This window comes from Pyxicephalus adspersus, chromosome 3 (genome assembly GCF_032062135.1).
Source record: "Pyxicephalus adspersus chromosome 3, UCB_Pads_2.0, whole genome shotgun sequence".
NCBI classification, from domain to species: Eukaryota; Metazoa; Chordata; class Amphibia; order Anura; family Pyxicephalidae; genus Pyxicephalus; species Pyxicephalus adspersus.
The window spans coordinates 69702531-69721170 of NC_092860.1; the positions used below are offsets into that span (position 1 = coordinate 69702531).

At 38.4% G+C, this 18640-nt stretch overlaps 1 protein-coding gene across 14 annotated transcripts in view; it reads left to right on the plus strand.

Annotated features, from left to right (window-relative positions):
* The first annotated feature begins 3857 nt into the window (after positions 1-3857).
* Positions 3858-18640, plus strand: part of PTPRS (protein tyrosine phosphatase receptor type S) — a 216383-nt gene continuing 201600 nt past the window's right edge. For 6 of the 14 annotated variants that reach the window (XM_072405087.1, XM_072405088.1, XM_072405095.1 and 3 more), the window contains exon 1: positions 3860-4009. The gene's annotated coding sequence lies outside the window, so the exon portion shown is untranslated. Of the gene's footprint in view, positions 4010-18640 lie in introns of all 14 variants that reach the window. The other 8 variants (XM_072405086.1, XM_072405083.1, XM_072405092.1 and 5 more) reach the window with 2 other exon arrangements.

The following is an 18640-nucleotide window of genomic DNA, read 5'->3' on the forward strand; positions in this document are numbered from 1 at the left end:
AATGCTCAAACAATAGTCAGCCATCATATGTACATCACATCTACCCTGATACCGTCCTTCCATGACCTTTAAATCTTGGTGGAATCGTTCACCTTGCTCATCACTGACTGCACCAAGGTTTCCCTGGGAAGTTAGAAAGATGGCTATGCAAAAAATGCACCTTGATGCTCATATTGCAACCAAGCATTTTGTAGCTCTTCAAGAGTTACTGGACAATTTCTGTGTATTATTATTATTATTTGCTCATGTGTTTCCAAGAATGTTTCCAAGAATGTCTTTGACAATGACTTTAATTCATAACCAAGCATTATTTTGGACTTCTGACATTGTCCTGATAAAATGTTCATCTTTGATGAGCTGCCGAATCTGTGGACCATCAAACACACTGGCCTTTATTTTTTCAAATGACAGGCTAAAAAATGCCAAAATGAGGTACTCCCCTTCAGTTGGCAAAGCTTGGACGGACTGCTTCATCAGACCCAGTTGTATGCAGAGGCGGTAATATAATATTCTTTCTATCAACAAGTGGCTTATGTAGAATGTTTGGATCACCTGGTTTTAGGGCAGATCTTGGAGGCCAATTTCTTTCCACCCAATGCCTCCCACGAGTTCTGCTGTCTCACATGCACAGATAACAGGGATATTTGGTGGATCCGCGTTGCTGACCAAGAAGGAAGCATACCATTTTAAGGTCAACACAGATGACCCAATTGTGTTAGTGATATTGCAACAACTCAATGACTCTCTTTATGTGTGCATATTCTTCACAAAGAGAAACTGAATGGCCAATTGCCAAATATATTGCCATTGTGAAGGAGGACACACTTTAAGCCCTGCTTTGAGGTATCAATAAATAGTCGGCATTCAGTCAAGGCATTCAGTCAAGATTGGAATTCCCAATTACTCCATTAAACCAGGTATGTTATGGCAATACACAAAGCCACTGTCAGTTCTAAAGTACTGCAGAAATTTGTTCCTTTTTCAAGTAAGTTTTATTCACGCAGTCTTGATGCTAGGAGTTCTGAAGCCTTCTTCGATAGTCACAAATCACGTGCAAAATCACTCACTCACTGGTTGATCAAATCCCTTACGAAAATACGAACAGAGTCCTCTTCAATTTTAAACTCTTCATCATTTTTGTGACCTAGTTCATCACCATAATCATGTTCTTCAAGAAAGGGTAGTGTAACGAAAACCGACACTGGGATTTCATTTGAATGAGCCACTGGGCGTATAGCCGATGGTAGACTAGGCTACTCTATGTTACATTTATTTTTCTTGTTATATCCTGAAGTTTTCACTATACAAAAGTAACAGTCACTGAAATCCTCCTGATCTCCTGGCTCTCGCCAAACCATAGGTATACCAAATGGCATCTTATCACGTATTCTCTTTGCCCACATCTGTAAACCCTCGACACACTGTTTGCACCTTATGAGGGGCCCATGACTTATCTTGATCACCAAGTTTAACTTTGAAATTTGCCAAATAGGCTTGCTCTACAAATGTGCTCATGTTCGCCCTTTGACTGGGAATGGTGAAACTGCCAAAGATAAAACAAAATGGATCAGGGTTGTTTAGGCACTTACGATGAGAAACAGCAGAGCCAGACATGATCTGAAAGAAAGTAAATACATGTGTAAGTAGAAAAATAAATTTTGCTTATTCACTACGTAGAGCAGCAGGCAACCTCTGACCACACTATCTTGCGTGTAAATGAATAGCCCATACAAATCCATGCTACAGTAATCGCATTGATATAAGCGGTAGAGAAAACACCTGATGTGATAGAAGAAAACTAAATGCACTTTCAGAATTGGCATACATGTTTTAGAGTAAATAAGCTTAAAAATTGAAGTTGAAGTCAACATAAAATGTTTTTCAAAATTGTTTCCCAGTGTTATTATATAGATCTATACAACAACAGAAGGCTCAGCCTTACCCATGTGATTACATATCAGCATTGATGGATGCTTGTTTAAAACAATTAGCGGGGATCAAACACTTCCTCTCCTGTATATTTGATATACAATTCCCTGTCAAGTCTTTAGGTATTTTTCTGAAATGGTATGTACCTTTTCAATATATATATATATATATATATATATATATATATATATATATAAAGGAATATAGGAATATTTACTACAGAGGTCGGCAAAGTTTTATGACCACTAGGCCATTTATGGGGTGGGCGGGAGCACACTAGGCTGGACCCACCCTAATGGCTCCACCCACCACCAGGGAACACACCCTGAAGAGAAATCCCTCTCCTCTGTATGCATTGCGAAGGAGAGGAATTTACCTTCAGGGGGATTTCCCTATTAGTATCAACGCCAGCCACCGTAAATAGGGGGGCCACTGCAAGGGGGCGGCACTGACGGCTCCTAACGCCCCCCTGGCTGATCCGCTGGCAATACGTGGCTCCAGAGCCGCGGGTTGCAGACCAGTATTAGGCCAGATCGGCCAGGTGGTGTTAGGCTGGAATGATCTACCGGCTAGGCCGTATCTGGCCCAAAGGCCGGAGTTTGCCGACCCCTGCTTTACTATAAGCTAAACATAGTATATATGAATATAAAATATAATCTGGAGTACTATATGAAATGAAAATTTGAAAGATCTTTTATTTACTATATTTTATATCAACAAATTATATCTGTAACAATGGAGTATTGAATGATTCATACTATTATTTATTTGAAGCACTGTAATGTATGTACTAATACAATAATAATAATAATGTAATAATGTTCTAGATATACACATTTTTATTTAAATTATCCTGCATGTATATACAGACTGTAAAGCTCATATAGCATCATACCCCTGAGAAAGCCCATCTGTGGGGAAACGCGTCGGAACGTATGCGACAAATACGGTTACTTTTATTGTTATCTGGCTAGAGTACCCATGTATAGCACTGCATATCCCAGTCTTGTGACTATTTAACAAGACATAGGAAAATAATTGATGTTTGTTATCAATAGTTATGGATAAATCCACAGTGTATAAATACATAATTAATACTTTACTAAAACGACTTGAGCCTCAAGCCACTTTCTTTGTTCTCCCTGGTAATGTACTGTACCATATCTAGAGGTGGCTCCAATCAATGTATCTGCAAGTGTAGGGAGAAGCACCTTTCTACTGCTTGCTCTCCCATCTGTACACTTTGATGAGTGTCTGGTAAATGCTGCCACATGGTTTCACTCTGCAGGTCTGAAAGAGCCACTAGGCACCATCAGCGGGGTTTAATATTGTTATAATGTTGAATCACTGACCAGCAATAAGTATACAGTTCATAGGTACTGACTTTACTTGCTGCATGCTTCTCCCATGAAATGTAAATGGTCGGAGTGCAATGGTCTGTCCATCAACATTTTCATACAGAAGTCAGTTGTTGCAACAACCTTGTAATGGAAACTACAGCTACATGTACTAACAGAATACATCATCTAAATCCTTCAAACATACTGAACCACAGTAGCCTGCTTCTGTTCGTTCACTCTCCCCAAAGAGTGCTTAGAAAGCCGCCTACATCACAAGGTCCTTTTATGAGGTGTGAAAAAGGGGGCATCGCGTTACACCTGGCCTGCGACATCAGAGAGCCCACAACCGCTCCTAGGTGCAGATGACAAGTCCCATAATCTAACGGTGATGTAGTCACCATGGCACCGCCCTGACAATGACAAGCCCCGCCCATATGGTAAATCACAGGCACACACAGTCTTAGCGAAGAGGGACTGCAACAACAGCGGTAAACAGCTCTTGCGAGATTGGGAGGCTTTTCTACGCATAGGGAGCACTGACAAACCGCTCCCTTACAGACACCGCCTTTCAATCGCTGACTCCGCCTCTCCCGTTATTCTCTGCTGGGTCATCGCCTTGGGCACGGTATTTCCGGTTGGTGTAGGCTCCACCGTGGATTCTGCATGGATGGATGATTGATGTTTGGATAGCAGACTGTGGCTTTTTCCGTGTAAATTACACGAGCCTCCCCATGCTTCAGGTGAGAATAAAATAGCGCAATAGAAATGTTATCCAATGAATTAGGGTGGCTGCCTTCAGCATGATGCCTGGCATAGACAATAGGTGTGAAATCCTGTGATGGAGAATTTTTTCTCTTCTTCATCCCACCGTATCTTATTGTGTCTGCTGTTATGATGTAATGGTTAGCGGATTGGGCTGGTTGCTTGAAAGGGGGGTCAGAGTTGTGCCATTTATATATTTATTTGCCTATTCCGTTCCATAGAAATAGCTGCCACATATACCAGTGCTGCAATCTACCTGTGTTTAGGCTGAAAATGGGAATATATATTAATTCATGCCAAGTCATATTTATATATAAGGCCTGTGCTAGTTTTGCTCCAACCCTTGACAGGGGTTTTGTGTATATGTATGTGTGATATGTATATATATAATTATATATGTGTATATATATGTTCTGGTTCTTTTCTACACATAGCTGAAATAATGTACACTAAAATTGGTTGTCTGCAAGGTTTATGAGATTATTTCAGTGCTGCTGTCACTTTCTGGCAATGGAAAATGGAAAACACTGCTGCTGCTCTTTGTAGCCGGTTAGGTGTGATTGGTAAATGAAATGTTTCAGTAGACAGACTACAAGGAAGATCCACTATCAATTCTATATTATTAAACCGCATGTTTGCCTCCTGGTGCTTTACATGTTAACCTTGACCTAATGATTATGTCGGCTGGTTCATAAGTATAATATTTGTTTCAATATAAATTCATCAATTTGACTACAACTGAATATAGAAAGTAATTTTTTTATTTATAGGGCAAAACTGATTTTAAAAAAAATGCTTTTCTTGGAGGAGATTCTAGTACATAATACAGCTTCTTGTACTCTTGAGTGGTATCCTCATCACCCACTCTGGAAGACCATCTGTTGTTCTGCTGGGGGAGGGAAGTGAATAGCTGATAATTCTGGATAGCTGCATTCCTGCTACCAGTGAATGGGAGGGGGAGAAAATGATTTGAATCATGTCCAAATGGAAAGGAACCACTACACCTTTTAATATACAGTGTGAAAAATGTCTTATTCCTTTTCCAGTCTGCTGTTTGAATGAAAGGTAGAAAAGCTGGAATCTTGTAAAAAGGCATCCCTTTATTTTAAATGTACTAAAGTGTATTGAAAGGTTACCTAAATATATTTTCTGTATTGACCCAATGCATTCTAAGTATCAATTTTAATAACCCACAATGCCAGTATAAAATCTGATTTGTGGATGACAGTTGGCTTTGTATACGATAGATAACAATAAATTGAATTGAACCGTTAGATGGAATGACCCGTGTATGTTGTTTGTGGTGGACTAGTATGTAAATTGTGTTCAACCTGTTATAACACATACAGCATGAGAAAATGTATTAAGAACGTCAACATTTTTCTCAGTAAATATATTTCTAATGGGGCTATTGACATGAATATTACACGAGTTGTTGGTAACAACCCAAGTAGTTCACACATATAAAGAGATCAAAACAAAAAGTTGTGGAATGGCACAGAAAATAAGCATTGAACAGGCTTACTGAAATTTAGTTAATACTTATTACAAAAGCCTTTGCTGGTAATAACAGCCTCAAAACACCTTCTGTATAAAGAAACTATTCGCATGCATTTCTCAATTGTGATTTTTGGCCCATTCTTCCACACAAATATTGAAGGTTGCTGGGGCCTCTTTTATAAACTCAGTTCTTTAGTTCTTTTTATTAATATTATTATTATTAATATTAATAAACAGGATTTATATAGTGGCAACATATTACACTGCTGTACATGAAATAGGGGTTGCAAATGATAGACAGATACAGACAGTGACACAGGAGGAGGAGAGGACCCTGCCCCGAAGAGCTTACAATCTAGGAGGTTGTGGAGGTAACACACAATAGGAGGGGAGATATGTAGTGAGGGTTTCTAAAGACAGAAGAAGATGGGTAGGCAAGTTTGAAAAAATAGGATTTGAGTGCTCTTTTAAATGAACAGAAAGTAGGAGCAAGCCTAGTAGGATGGGGAAGACCATTCCAGAGAGTTGGGGCAGCTCTAGAAAAGTCTTGGAGCCGTGCGTGTGATGAGGTTATGAGTGAGAAAGTCATTATTAAGTCATTGGAGGAGCGAAGAAAGCGGCTAGAGGAGTATTTTTATTTTACCAGGTCAGAAAGGTAAGTGGGACAAGAACTGTGGAGGGATTTGAAGACAAAGCACAGGTGCATAGGTGATAGTAATAGGACCAGGATATGTTCTGAATATAGGGGGTAAATGAGAGGGCAGAATCAAAGTTGACGCCAAGACAACACGCCTGAGGAGAGGGATAATAACAGTGTTTTTAACAGTTCGAAATGCGTCAGGGAGAGATCTGGAATTGGGGGGGGGGGGGGGGTGATGAGTTTTGTTTTATCCAGGTTGAGTTTCAGAAATCCGTCCGTCATCCATGATGATATGGCTGACAGGCTGGATGACACCTTACCTAGGACTGAGGGAGACAAGTCAGGGGTGGACAGATAGATTAAGTGTCATCAGCATAAAAATGTTACTGTAAACCAAGGGAGGATATGAGACTATCGATGTACAGAGCAGGTGTACAGAGAAAAGAGAACCAGTCCATGTCCTGACCCTTGGGGAACACCAACAGGGAGGAGAGGAGGAATTACCATTGAAAGAAACTTGAAAGGAGCGGTCAGACAGATAGGAAGCAAACCAAGAGAGAGCAGTGTCACAGATACCAATGGAGCACATGATTTGGATTAAAAGGGGGTGATCAACAGTGTCAATAGCAGAGGAAAGATCAAGGAGAAGGAGGAGGGAAAAGTTGCCTCGAGACATAACTCTGAGGAGGTAATTATCCACTTTAGTAAGGACTGTTTCGGTGGATTGGGCAGCTCAAAATCCAGACTATAGAGGGTCAAGTTGGTGTTCAGGTAATCGGTGAGTCTTTTATAGAAAAGGTGCTCAAGACTTTGGAAACGTTTGGGAGAAGGGGATATGATTGTAGCTAGAAGGTAGGGAGGGGTCTAGTGAGGGTTTCTTCAAAATAGGGAGAATAATGGCATGTTTGAAAGCAGAGGGGTAGATACCAGCAGAAAGGGAGAGGTTGAAAATTTCAGTTGGGGTGGGGGCCGGGGTGGAGGAATGGGCATGGAGTAGATCAGGGGGAATTAGGTCAAGTGGACAGGTAGTAGATGGAGATGATGAGAGAAGAGAGGAGACTTCATCCAGAGTAACAGGGCTTTTCAAAGATTTTCAGTTAGATTTATGTTGGGTAATTGACTTGGCCATTCCAGCAGCTTTTTCTTTTTCTGAAAACAATTGAGAGTTTCCTTGGCTGTGTGTTTGGGATTATTGTCATGCTGAAATCCTAAAATTCCTAATTCATCTTCCACATTCTGGTAGATGGCATCAGATTCTTATCAAAAATGTCCCAGTACATGTCTCAATTCATCCTTCCTTCAATTATATAAAGTCTGGCAGTACCATATGCTAATAAAACAGCCCCACACCTTGATGTTTCCCCCTGCAAGCTTTACTGTCGGGTGATGTGCAGATCCCATCACAGGATGCTTCTTGTGTGATACCTTGGTAATGAGAAAGCCATCAATTAGGGCTAAACCAGATGATAATATTTTGCACTGATAGGTTTCATGGCTTTCCATGCCTTTTTGCACCTTCTTTTTTTCATGTTTTCCATACTTATTCCCTGTGCCATTCCAGTTTATTACACATAATTTATGGACATTTGTGTTTTGATTTCTTTGTATGTGTGGATTACTTGGGTTGTTACCGACCTTTGGCGTACATTTCATGTCAATATCTCCATTAGAAATATCTTTACTGAGAAACGTTGATGTGTTCAATACTTTTTTCGCCCATGTACATCATGCAGAATTTTTTAGACATACCTGTACAAGCAGTTATATGGTATGCAAAAACAAACTTTTTAATTTTATCAATTTTGTAAAATATGGCATGCAAATGGTAGGTTACATTTTTTACCTTTTGGAAAGCTGAGATTTCAAAACTAAATGCTTGTAAAAAAAAACTTTGTATCCTTTAATGCCAACACTTTCTCAGATTCCAATAAAATGTGGAATGTAATGATTTTAGTCAAGTTTTCTTTGAAGTTCCATTGAGAAAACTTTCCTCAACTTCTTATTTTAAAACATTACAGGAAGTGGGAGATCTCTCAAAAGTATGGAGAATCTTTTTCCAAACTGTTGCCTATATAACAAGTGCCCCCATTATTCCTGGTATGTAATATCTCAAATGTTTTAATTCACCAGAAGAGATTGAATCACTACACACACACACTCCACATCTACAATAGGACAACAGAAGTTGGCAGTAGAGATTCTTTAATCCTTTTGCTGGTGGACCAATTTATACCTGTAAAATTGTATTAGCTGTCCCCTAAAACCATATATTTTCAGAAAGCAGTTTTTGGCTTTCAGTGAATTTACACAGAAAAATATAATTTTAACATTTGCAGACACAACATTGTCTTAGATTCCTTTTTACCTTTTTTAGCTGAAGTAATGGGCAGCTGACAAGCTACCAGTTGCTGATCCACCACTACATCCATGTTCTATTATTGATATAAATTTGAGCATTCTTAGAAGTGGTTGTCAAACGTTGGTCAACTGCTGCATTAGGTCCTGCAAAACCCTTGTACTTCCTGTGTTTGCCTTCAAGCATGGTTGTAGGTTGCATAATGCATGCAGTGGACACTTTCCAGCATTCTTACACAGACCAGTAAACCAGTAACTGCATGCTCTTACTTCCTCCCTCATGCAGTAATAGAAATGAAAGAGTGTGTACATTCTTTTCCAAATGATATGTACCAGGACATAATATCAACTTGTCCTTAGCAGGCCCTAAAAATAGGTAAATGAAACCCCGGATGAACAACCCATTACATATTACACATTGTCATTAATTATTTAAAGTGGAAATAGAATGGAAAGCCCTTGATCCCTCTGCGATCCTGGTCAAGTCAGTCTCGCACTGTCCTCTCCTCCTCCTTGGTCAATGACGTCACCTGATCTCACACTGCGCAGGTGAGGTGAGATCGGGTGGCGCGCTTTACTGTAAATGTAAAAAAAAAAAAGGTTCTGATCCCACTGTGCATGCGTGAGATCTGCGCAAGCCCTTTTTGTGCATGACCGTTTGTGAATTTGCACAGCAGGGACTTTCCTATAATGTAAAAAACCTAGACATAATGCACAGTGCCAGGTTTGTCAAAAAACAAATACATCATATCCGCACAACCCCTTCCTACCACCTGTAAAGCACAGTGGCAGGGGAGTGATGATTTCGGCTTGTTTTGCAGTCGATAAGTCAACCATGAACCCCTCTATATACCAAAGTATTCTAGAGTCAAATGTGAGGCAATCTGTGTGAAGGCTAAAGCTTGGCCAAAAATAGATAATGCAATAGCACTATGACCCCAAGCACACCTACAAATCTACAACTCCTGAACAAGAAAAAAAAACCAAAATCCTGCAATGGTCTAGTCAAAGACTTGTCCTAAACCCGATTTAAATACTGTGGTGGGGCCTGAAGAGAGCTGTCTGCAAACCTCAATGAACTGTTCCAATGTTGGAAGAAAGAACAATGGGCCAAAATTTCAACATAAGGATGTGAGAGACTGATAAATTCTAACTGAAAATAAATATTTTAGGTAACTTATTTATTCATAGGTGTATTTAGTTTCTCGCACATTTCTCCAATTTGGCTTTATTTTGTTAAATTAATTATGTTGGAGTAGAATCTATGTATTGTTTTGCACGTGACGTTAAAGGACCTGATTTTTATGTCCTGATGGGTAAACTTTAGAATTGAAAGAAGGCATACTTTCTTTGTCTAATGACTTTAGTTTGATTAGAGTAATTATTCTAACCTCCATACTGCCCTGTGCTTTGTCTCTGTATGGACACAGCCTCTATAAAGAACAGTGAACAGGACAGTAATGACATAACAAAATCTCACTCCAAATCTGCTAAGACTAGCAGTCAGAGGCAGCAGTGTCTTAGGTCTCGCACTGCAGCTACACAGCTTTCAGGCTTTATGTTCAGCTGAAGTACACTGATGTATTTCCAAAGAAATTCAGGATGAAAGGTAAATCGGAATTATGCTTAGGCACACTTACCATTTCTAGATGTTCCCTATAACAAAGAAAATATTTCCTTTTCAGTTTAGTACCACTTAAATTCCACAGAACTGGGAAAGAAACTAGATTATATCAATCTTTTGAGCTCTTTGTTTTAGAAATTGTTTGAGATACAAGTTTTGATGTGTCCTGAAATGTTTCTATAACGTTGATGCATTAGGTTTTACAACCCCTATTCATTGTACAGCGCTGCATAATATGTTGGCGCTATATAAATCCTGTTAAGCTATAATCAAATTATTATTATTAAACATCTTAGCACATGCCAAATTTGCTTGGTACAGAGCAAGAAATTTATTTTTTTTATATTTTTTTTTATATCAATAAATGTCTTCATACTTATCCCTCTCCTCCAACAAGCCTCCTGTGATCACTGATATAAATAGCTGGTTTTATTTTCAGGCCTTTTCATAAAGGATAAGGGATTTTATGGTAAACAAAGACATTGAGGACAATATTAATTCTACCAACACAAATCAATAAATCAAAACCAAGAAATATAAAATGATTGTTCTCTTTATTAACTGAGGTAAAATTCTAATAAGCAACTTTAGCATTAAAAACACAAAAGTCTAAAGTGCACAAGTTATCTTCTTCTAATACCAAAATACACACAAAAGTGAATTCATATTTTGCTGTTTTGGCAAATATAAAGTCAATTGTGCAGTAAGGTGTAACATCTATGGTCAACTTTAGATTTACCAAAACTGTAATATGAAGACGTACCTACACCATTCATTTAAATTGTATCTAATCCTGCAAGCTAATTGTACCAAATAAGTCTTGGTAAATATTAGGCATACCATAAGTGTTACTATCTTATTGTATGTTTTTCATTGTTGGTGTCAACAATGAAATATGAGTATTTTATTGTTGAAATATGAGTATTTCAAAAGATGATTTTGGAATTTCCGTGCACAACCAACTTTAGGGTTTACAGAGCATAGTTCTAAAAAGGGAAAATATCCAGTGATTAGTGGTTCATTGGGGGTTAATGGATTGTTGATGGCAGAGGAGAATTACCATACTGGCTTCAACCATCAGGCAACAGTAACTTAAATGCAGCTTCTTACTACCAAGGTATGCTGAGGACCATCTATGGATGCACAAGATTTTCAACCTTGAAACTGATGGGCTGCAGCAGCAGGATACCACATCGGGTGCCACTCCTGTAAACTAAGGCACTTGAAGTTACAGTTCACACAAGATCACCAAAACTGAACACAGATACATTGTAAAAATGTCACCTGGTTCAATGAGCCTTAATTTCTGCTGGGACATTTGTTAGTTTTTACATTTGATATCTGGGTCAGAATTTGGCACCCACAGCATGAATCCATCCTGATTTTTATTAACAGTGCAGGTTGCAGGAGGTGATGTAATGGTCTGGAGGATATTTTCTTGACACACTTGCCTCTCCTGCTGCCTTAGTATTATTGCTAACAATGTCCACCCCTTTATGATCGCAGTGTATCCATCCACCAAAGGTTACTTGCAGCAGGATAATGTGCCATGTTAACCTGCTGGGTTTCTTGAACATGACCATAAATTGACTTTTAAATGGCCTCCACAGTCACCAGATTCCAATCAAATTTAGCACCTTTTGGGATGCCTTGGAATAAGAGATTTAAATCATCCATGTGCAGCCAACAAATCTGTAGCAACTATACAATACCCAAGGCATTTTCCAGCACCTTATGGTACGGTCTATGCCACGGAAAGGTGCAGATATTCAGTTGCCGAAATGTAAAACAATAGATCCACATCTTAACCATTTAAAGGGTTTGCTTGTTTTGATCATTTTTCTCTGGATATATAAAAGGTTTACATGCCTTCTTCTGTCTTAATCTAGTCTTTATTGTTTTAAACAGGTTTATCTGAAAATGTGGAGCCTTGGTCAGTAGCCATTTCTGTTTTGTAAAGTGTTAACATTATCTTTTGAGACCCATGCAGAATTTTATTATTGTTTTACCATGTGTTACTAAAAAGCATCTACGTTATATAGAACATCTCCATTATATAGGGTAATGGGCATCATGCTCCTATTTATTTTGAATAGCGCCTTAGCCAGCATATATAATGAATTACTATTTACTATTGTATTACTATACAGTGCACCACACACACTAGACGTATTACTCTCTGACAACACAAAATTAGTTGCTTTTATTGTAGTTTCCTCCACACACAAACATTAGATTTAGTGTATGCACATGTATAAATAGGTCATTGTTGCTTTGTCAACACCTCTTCAGAGTTCTCCCTGTCTTTATCCATTTTGCTCAGCCTTCAGGATGCTTCAGGAACTAGCTGCACATCAAGAAAATGTGCAAAAAATTGAAGGCAGGGAAGAAGAAAAGTTTTGGTACAAAGTAATTTGCCAACAGTGATAGTGGAATCCTGGTCCGCGGGGTATAATTTTTTAAAAAAAGTCCCAAGGTGAAACTGGCCCTTTGTTTAGGATTTTTGTGACAAAATGAAAACACCAGAATATAATTTTCTACATTGAATAATTGTTTATTTTCTGATGAATATTAGTTAGGATTTGTGATTAATGTATAATGTTAAAAATCAATTTTTTTGAAAATATAAGAATTAAAAAAATCATTGCTTTGGTTGCTTTTTCATAGGATATAATGTGCATATGAGACATTGCACCTTCTTTTGTTGCTAAGCAACAGTACATGGTGTAACCCAGCCAACCAAGCTTAGGTCTGGGAATATATGTTCAGTAACCAGCAATGTGTTTTTGGGTAAGCTGCTGGCTGATATTGCATCAGGAGCAGCAGGAACTTGAGCTATTGAGCTTGAGCCATTTGGCCAGATGTGGATCAAAGTACTGTTTTACGACACTGCTAACATGTGGATCTGCCTTTTAAGATTCAAATGAAATATAAACCTAGTGCCTAAAATCTTGTATCTGCAAGCATTCCTGATGGTGCTTGTCTTCCAACTGTACTTCTGCATTGTCACCCCATGACACCACACAATTGGCCAGTAGAAATTGCAAAGCTATAGTCCACAGTTGACACAATCAGGAAACTGGTACTGGGCAATAATATGCAACTGACTCTGGAGTAGGTGTAAGCTAGAAGTGGCTGAAGGGTAAAGGGAGATTGGCAGCTTTTACATAGGAGGAGGGGGCATGGAAATAACTCTACTTTAATATCAAGAAGGGGAAAACAGTCTAACTATGCCCAGCATCTGTTTAGCATGCTTCCACTTTCCATTGTGTAAATGTAGCAGCCAACAAGCTGGTTTGATCCCATCGGCCTATTGGTTGTTGGGGGTGGGAAAATCCACAGTTTACAAACACAAAAACACAGAACATGTAATGACCGCAATTGTTGGATAGGAGTAGCAGCTCAGGGCTACCAGGAAAAGAAGAAGCAGAAATTATGGAGTACGTTTCAAGAATTTATACAGTGACATTAAACATAATATGACACTCTGTTACATTGTTTTTTTTCCGACATGCCTACTATGGCAATCTCCTACTCCTGATTGATGATAGAGTGTTACTACTTATAAATAACTCTAGCTAGTTATATAGTGCAAATTTAGAAATATATCCAGCTTTTTTATTATGTTTTACATTTCTGCAGTTCTTGCTGTGAAGCTGCCTTTCTGCATGTGAGGGTTTAACATTTTTGCTTTTAGCAGCAAAGATTTCACCTTGTCCCTAAAATGACAACTTTCCACACAGCATGCTAAGTACACAATTTATGTATTCATATAAAAGTTAACAAATCCCCCTTAATTGCTTCTTGTCATGGAAGAATACATTCAGTTCAAGTAATCATTCTCACTATTAAGGTATTCCATTCCCCTCAATATTTTAGTTACCAATTTATGTAATCTCCAGTTCCGTTACATTCTTTTGCAAACTGTTGCCCAAAACTGAATTGCATATTCAAGATGAGCTCTTACTAATGCTTTGTACAGGCACAAAATTGTGTCTTTTTGGGGTGTATTTGTAAATGATTCCCCCGTCAATTTAACCTAGAGTCATTCCTATATTCAGTAGTAGATATAACCTTTCCAATGGTGACAGCTGTTCACTTCTGACAGTTGGCCACTAGGTGGTAGATTGAGAATCTTTTTTTTAGACACTGAGAAGTGTACAGAGATTCAAATAACTGTAGGTGAACTTTAACAGGAACTGGTGGTAATAATTTATAAATACAGCCTTTTGAGTCTACACCTCCTTTTATACAGAAAGTTGTCTGGTTCACCCTATAAGCTGCAGATTGGCATTTGTGTGCTTTTTAAGTTTATGATCCACCAGAAAAACTAGATCCCTGCCCACTGATTTTTATGATATACATGTTTTTAGCCAACTGCAAAACTTACATTAATCAACATGCTCCCTTTCCCTACCTCACATTTTTCTCATTGTGTGGCTAGAACATTTTTGCAATTTTTTCTCTACAGCTTTGAAAGTTTATAAAAAATTAAAACATTTTTTTCTGAAAGATCTATGAATTATTAGCTTGTAGACCAACTTTAGCTGCAGTGACTTATGGTAATGGTTTTCTGTGTGATCATCAGTCTCTCACATCATTGTTGAAATTTTGGCCTACTTAGGTCCCGCCACAGCATTGGCAGCACAAAGCTACAACTTGGGACATTTTTTTTTTTAACTATATCCTACAGACCAGAAGATTTTTGACTTTTATAAGCCCTTAGATTATTGTAAATGTGGAGGTGTGATTGAGATTGTTGTTCCATTGCATGACCCAATTTTAGGCAAGCTTCAGCTATAGTACAGGTTTCAGATATGGGTTGGATATTGAGCTTGTGAGCTTTTGTTTCAGGATCTTCATTGATAGAATATATTAAAAAGCACTTAGTCATTGATAGGTTGTGTGTATTTATTGGAAGGGTATGCACAGCAGGATGCACAGTGCAACCAACACTAAAACACACAGTGGCACCAAGCTATATACAACTACTATATACATTGGGTGACAATATATCAGGAGCAGGGCTAGGACTTAATTCAGGAGGGCAAGTGACCAGAGCACCAGCAAGGATTCAGGTTCAAGGATACATATCCAATAATGAGTGAGAGATATGAAGCCAGATAATAAAGACCTACTAATAACAAGCCACAGGTGTTGCTAAATGAGAAGGTGACTCTGCAGCAAACCAACCCCTGGTTGTCATTGAAGGCCACTTACCCATCAGCAGACAATATAGGGGACTGTAGGTTTCCTTACATTTTCTTTTGATAGTGCTGCGTTTTTGACATAATAGTATTGTTAAACTCCACAGTGTGCTGCTTTTTGTGAACTATTCAAATGCACGAGTACATTCTTTTATATTTGACAGTTTGTGTCATTTGTCAATGTGGAAATTTTACTTTTAAAGACCCATTCGTGGTCATGCATTGCAACAATGTACTTTTTTTAAAAATAGTTCTTTATTACACAAATATCAAACAAAAAGGAACAGATGATACATTATACAATTTATCAGATAATCAGGAAATGGGGGTATGATCACAGACATAACAGAACACCAAAAAAAAGCAAAACACTAACAAAAAAAAGACTGTTTCTCCAAATTAAATTCTGCAATAAAGAAATGGTAAATGGGGGTGGGTTGGGATAAACCAGAGGCAACCAATAGAAAAATAGATCCCAAGGAAAATAATAGTACTTCCATTTATCATAGAACATCCACCACCCCAAAGAATCCCCCTCAATCCCTCTGTGCAGTATCATTACGTGTATATTGAAACATTTTTTTTTTTCTCCAAAGTTCTTTTGTTAGGAGGAACAGATACATAAAGCTACAGTGACAGTATTATTATTTTTTTACACCAAAAGACAGAGACTCCTATTTTGGTACACCAGGGGAATCTGAACTAGCAGGTCCTGTATTTGTACTCATTTTAAGGCAACTCGTATACCATGTTGTAATGCAATTTATTTGCCATTTTCAAAAAATAGAACCTAAATGTACTAGTACAATATATCTCCAATAAACCTGCATTTCACGATAATGTACAACACCACAGTGTATTAATCTGAAAAGGCCCAAACTCTAGTTGAATTCAGTTAGGAAATGTGATATGTTAGGGAAATTTTGGAAATCTTGTGTGCAAGCATTTAGAAATGAACCCTGTAGTGTACTTAATGCATCAAAGCTTTCCATTCTTCTCTTTCTCCATACTAAATGTTAGGCATTTAAGAAAAAGTATATGACATTTTGTGCTTATAAATGCTGTGTTTTTCATATTGCAATCAACTTATCCTCCTCCAATGCCACCTTCCATTTGTGCTTAACCTTTATGTTGGCTTCTTGTTCCTATTTTTACAAGAGGCAGGGTGACATGGGCACTTTCTCCTGAGTATCTAGTGGTAGGTCCACTTCATAACCAGAAAAGAAAATGCAGAGTAAGGCTGCAGTTCTGGCTCATATACTCACCCTTTCCCCAAAACTGTCCTTATCTTTATTTTTTCCTGTTTCCAATATATTATTTTTTTTTTTTTTTACCAATAATTAACAACCGGGAAACCAGCCTGGGAGGACCAGCATGAGTTACTAAGAAGTTTAAGGTCTATGTAGCAATAGCCAGCTTATCTGGATCAGGCCACAAAAGTACAATGGGCCTATTGTAAAACAACACTGTTTTTTTCATATTTAACAGATATGTCTTTATGTTGTGCAACCCGAATTTTACATTAGTTTATTGTTTACTGAAAGGTTTGCTTTTCAAGGTGTTATTAGATACTAAATGAAGCAAACCTGTTAATCCAGTGAATACATGTCCAGTTGCCCATGCCAGGGGGTGTTGGATACCTGCATCCCTTTCTCATAGTGCTCCCCAGAGGCTTTTTCTAGGGTATTTCACCCGGCACTTGTGCCTTTTCCACCCACCTGTCATCAGCAGTGGCTTGTTATCTAAACAGATGACAGCAGGGCCCATAAAGCCATTCTATTGTTCTCTCCGAAAAAGCTGCCTGTGTACAAGTGAGCGTGTGAAATCCCAAGTGGAGTAAACAATTCGAGTATACAATGATGTCATTGGCAGCTCTGTGATATCTGTGTTAAAGCTACTTGTCATATTCTTTAGCCTAGCAACTCACTGTGTTCAAACCTTCATATCTCCTTACATACAATGAGAAAAAAATTAAAATTACTTGAATGTACTGTTTATTTAAATTTCTTGTTTTCATACAAAGGATTTTTTGTTACTTTGACATTTTTTTTTTACAATAAAACATTTGAAAATGAATCGGGTAAGCGGTTAAGGTAAAAATTTACACTTTTCCTGGAGTGTTCAGTGTTAGGACAATCCCACTTGTACATCCCATCTCCCCTGATACCATTTTTCCATGACCTTCAAATTTTGGTGGAATCATTTACCCTGCTCATCACTGACTGCACCAAGGTTTTCCGGGAAGTAAGAAAAATGGCTGTGCAGAAAATGCACCTTGATGCTCATATTGCAGCCAAGCATTTTGTAGCTCTTCAAGAGTTACTGGACAATTTCTGTGTAAATATTTGCTCATGTGTTTCCAAGAATGTCCTTGACATGGACTTTAAATCATAACCAAGCATTATTTTGGACTTCTGACATTGTCCTGATAAAATGTTTATCTTTGATGAGCTGCCGAATCTGTGGACCATCAAACACACTGGCCTTTATTTTTTCAAATGACAGGCTAAGAAATGCCAAAATGAGGTACTTGAAACAATCTCATTCAGTTGGCAAAGCTTGGACGGGCTGCTTCATCAGACCCAGTTTCATGCAGAGGAGGTAATATAATATTCTTTCTATCAACAAGTGGCTTATATAGAATGTTTGGATCACCTGGTTTTAGGGCAGATCTTGGAGGCCAATTTCTTTCCACCCAATGCCTCTCACGAGTTCTGCTGTCTCACATGTACAGATCACAGGGATACTTGGTGTATCTGCGTTGCTGACCAAGAAGGAAGCATAGAATTTTACGGTCAACACAGGTGACCCAATTGTATTAGTGATATTGCAACAACTCAGTGACTCTCTTTATGTCTGCATATTCTTTACAAAAAGAAACTGAATGGCCAATTGGGACTGTCACAAATATATTGCCATTGTGAAGGAGGACACACTTTAAGTTCACCATTCAATTGAGTTATAGTTTGGAATTCCCAATTCCTCCATTAACCTCCCCAGTGGTAACCCCTAGTGTGACTCGGGATAAGAAAAAGATGCTGAAAGCAGTGACTCGGCGTAGCTAAAACAATGTAAAACAATAGTAAATAGCCTTACCTGGTCCACTGGCACCCTTCTTCGCGATTCCCGTCCTCGTGCATCCTCCAGCCGGCGTCCTCTGCATCTGATGAGCCATCGGAAGTTCCCAGTGACGTCGATACGTGCGGCTGTTGTGCCGGGGCCGCGGCGGGAATTTAAAATCTTTTTGTATTGCATTCAATACAAAATAACGGTATTGAATGCA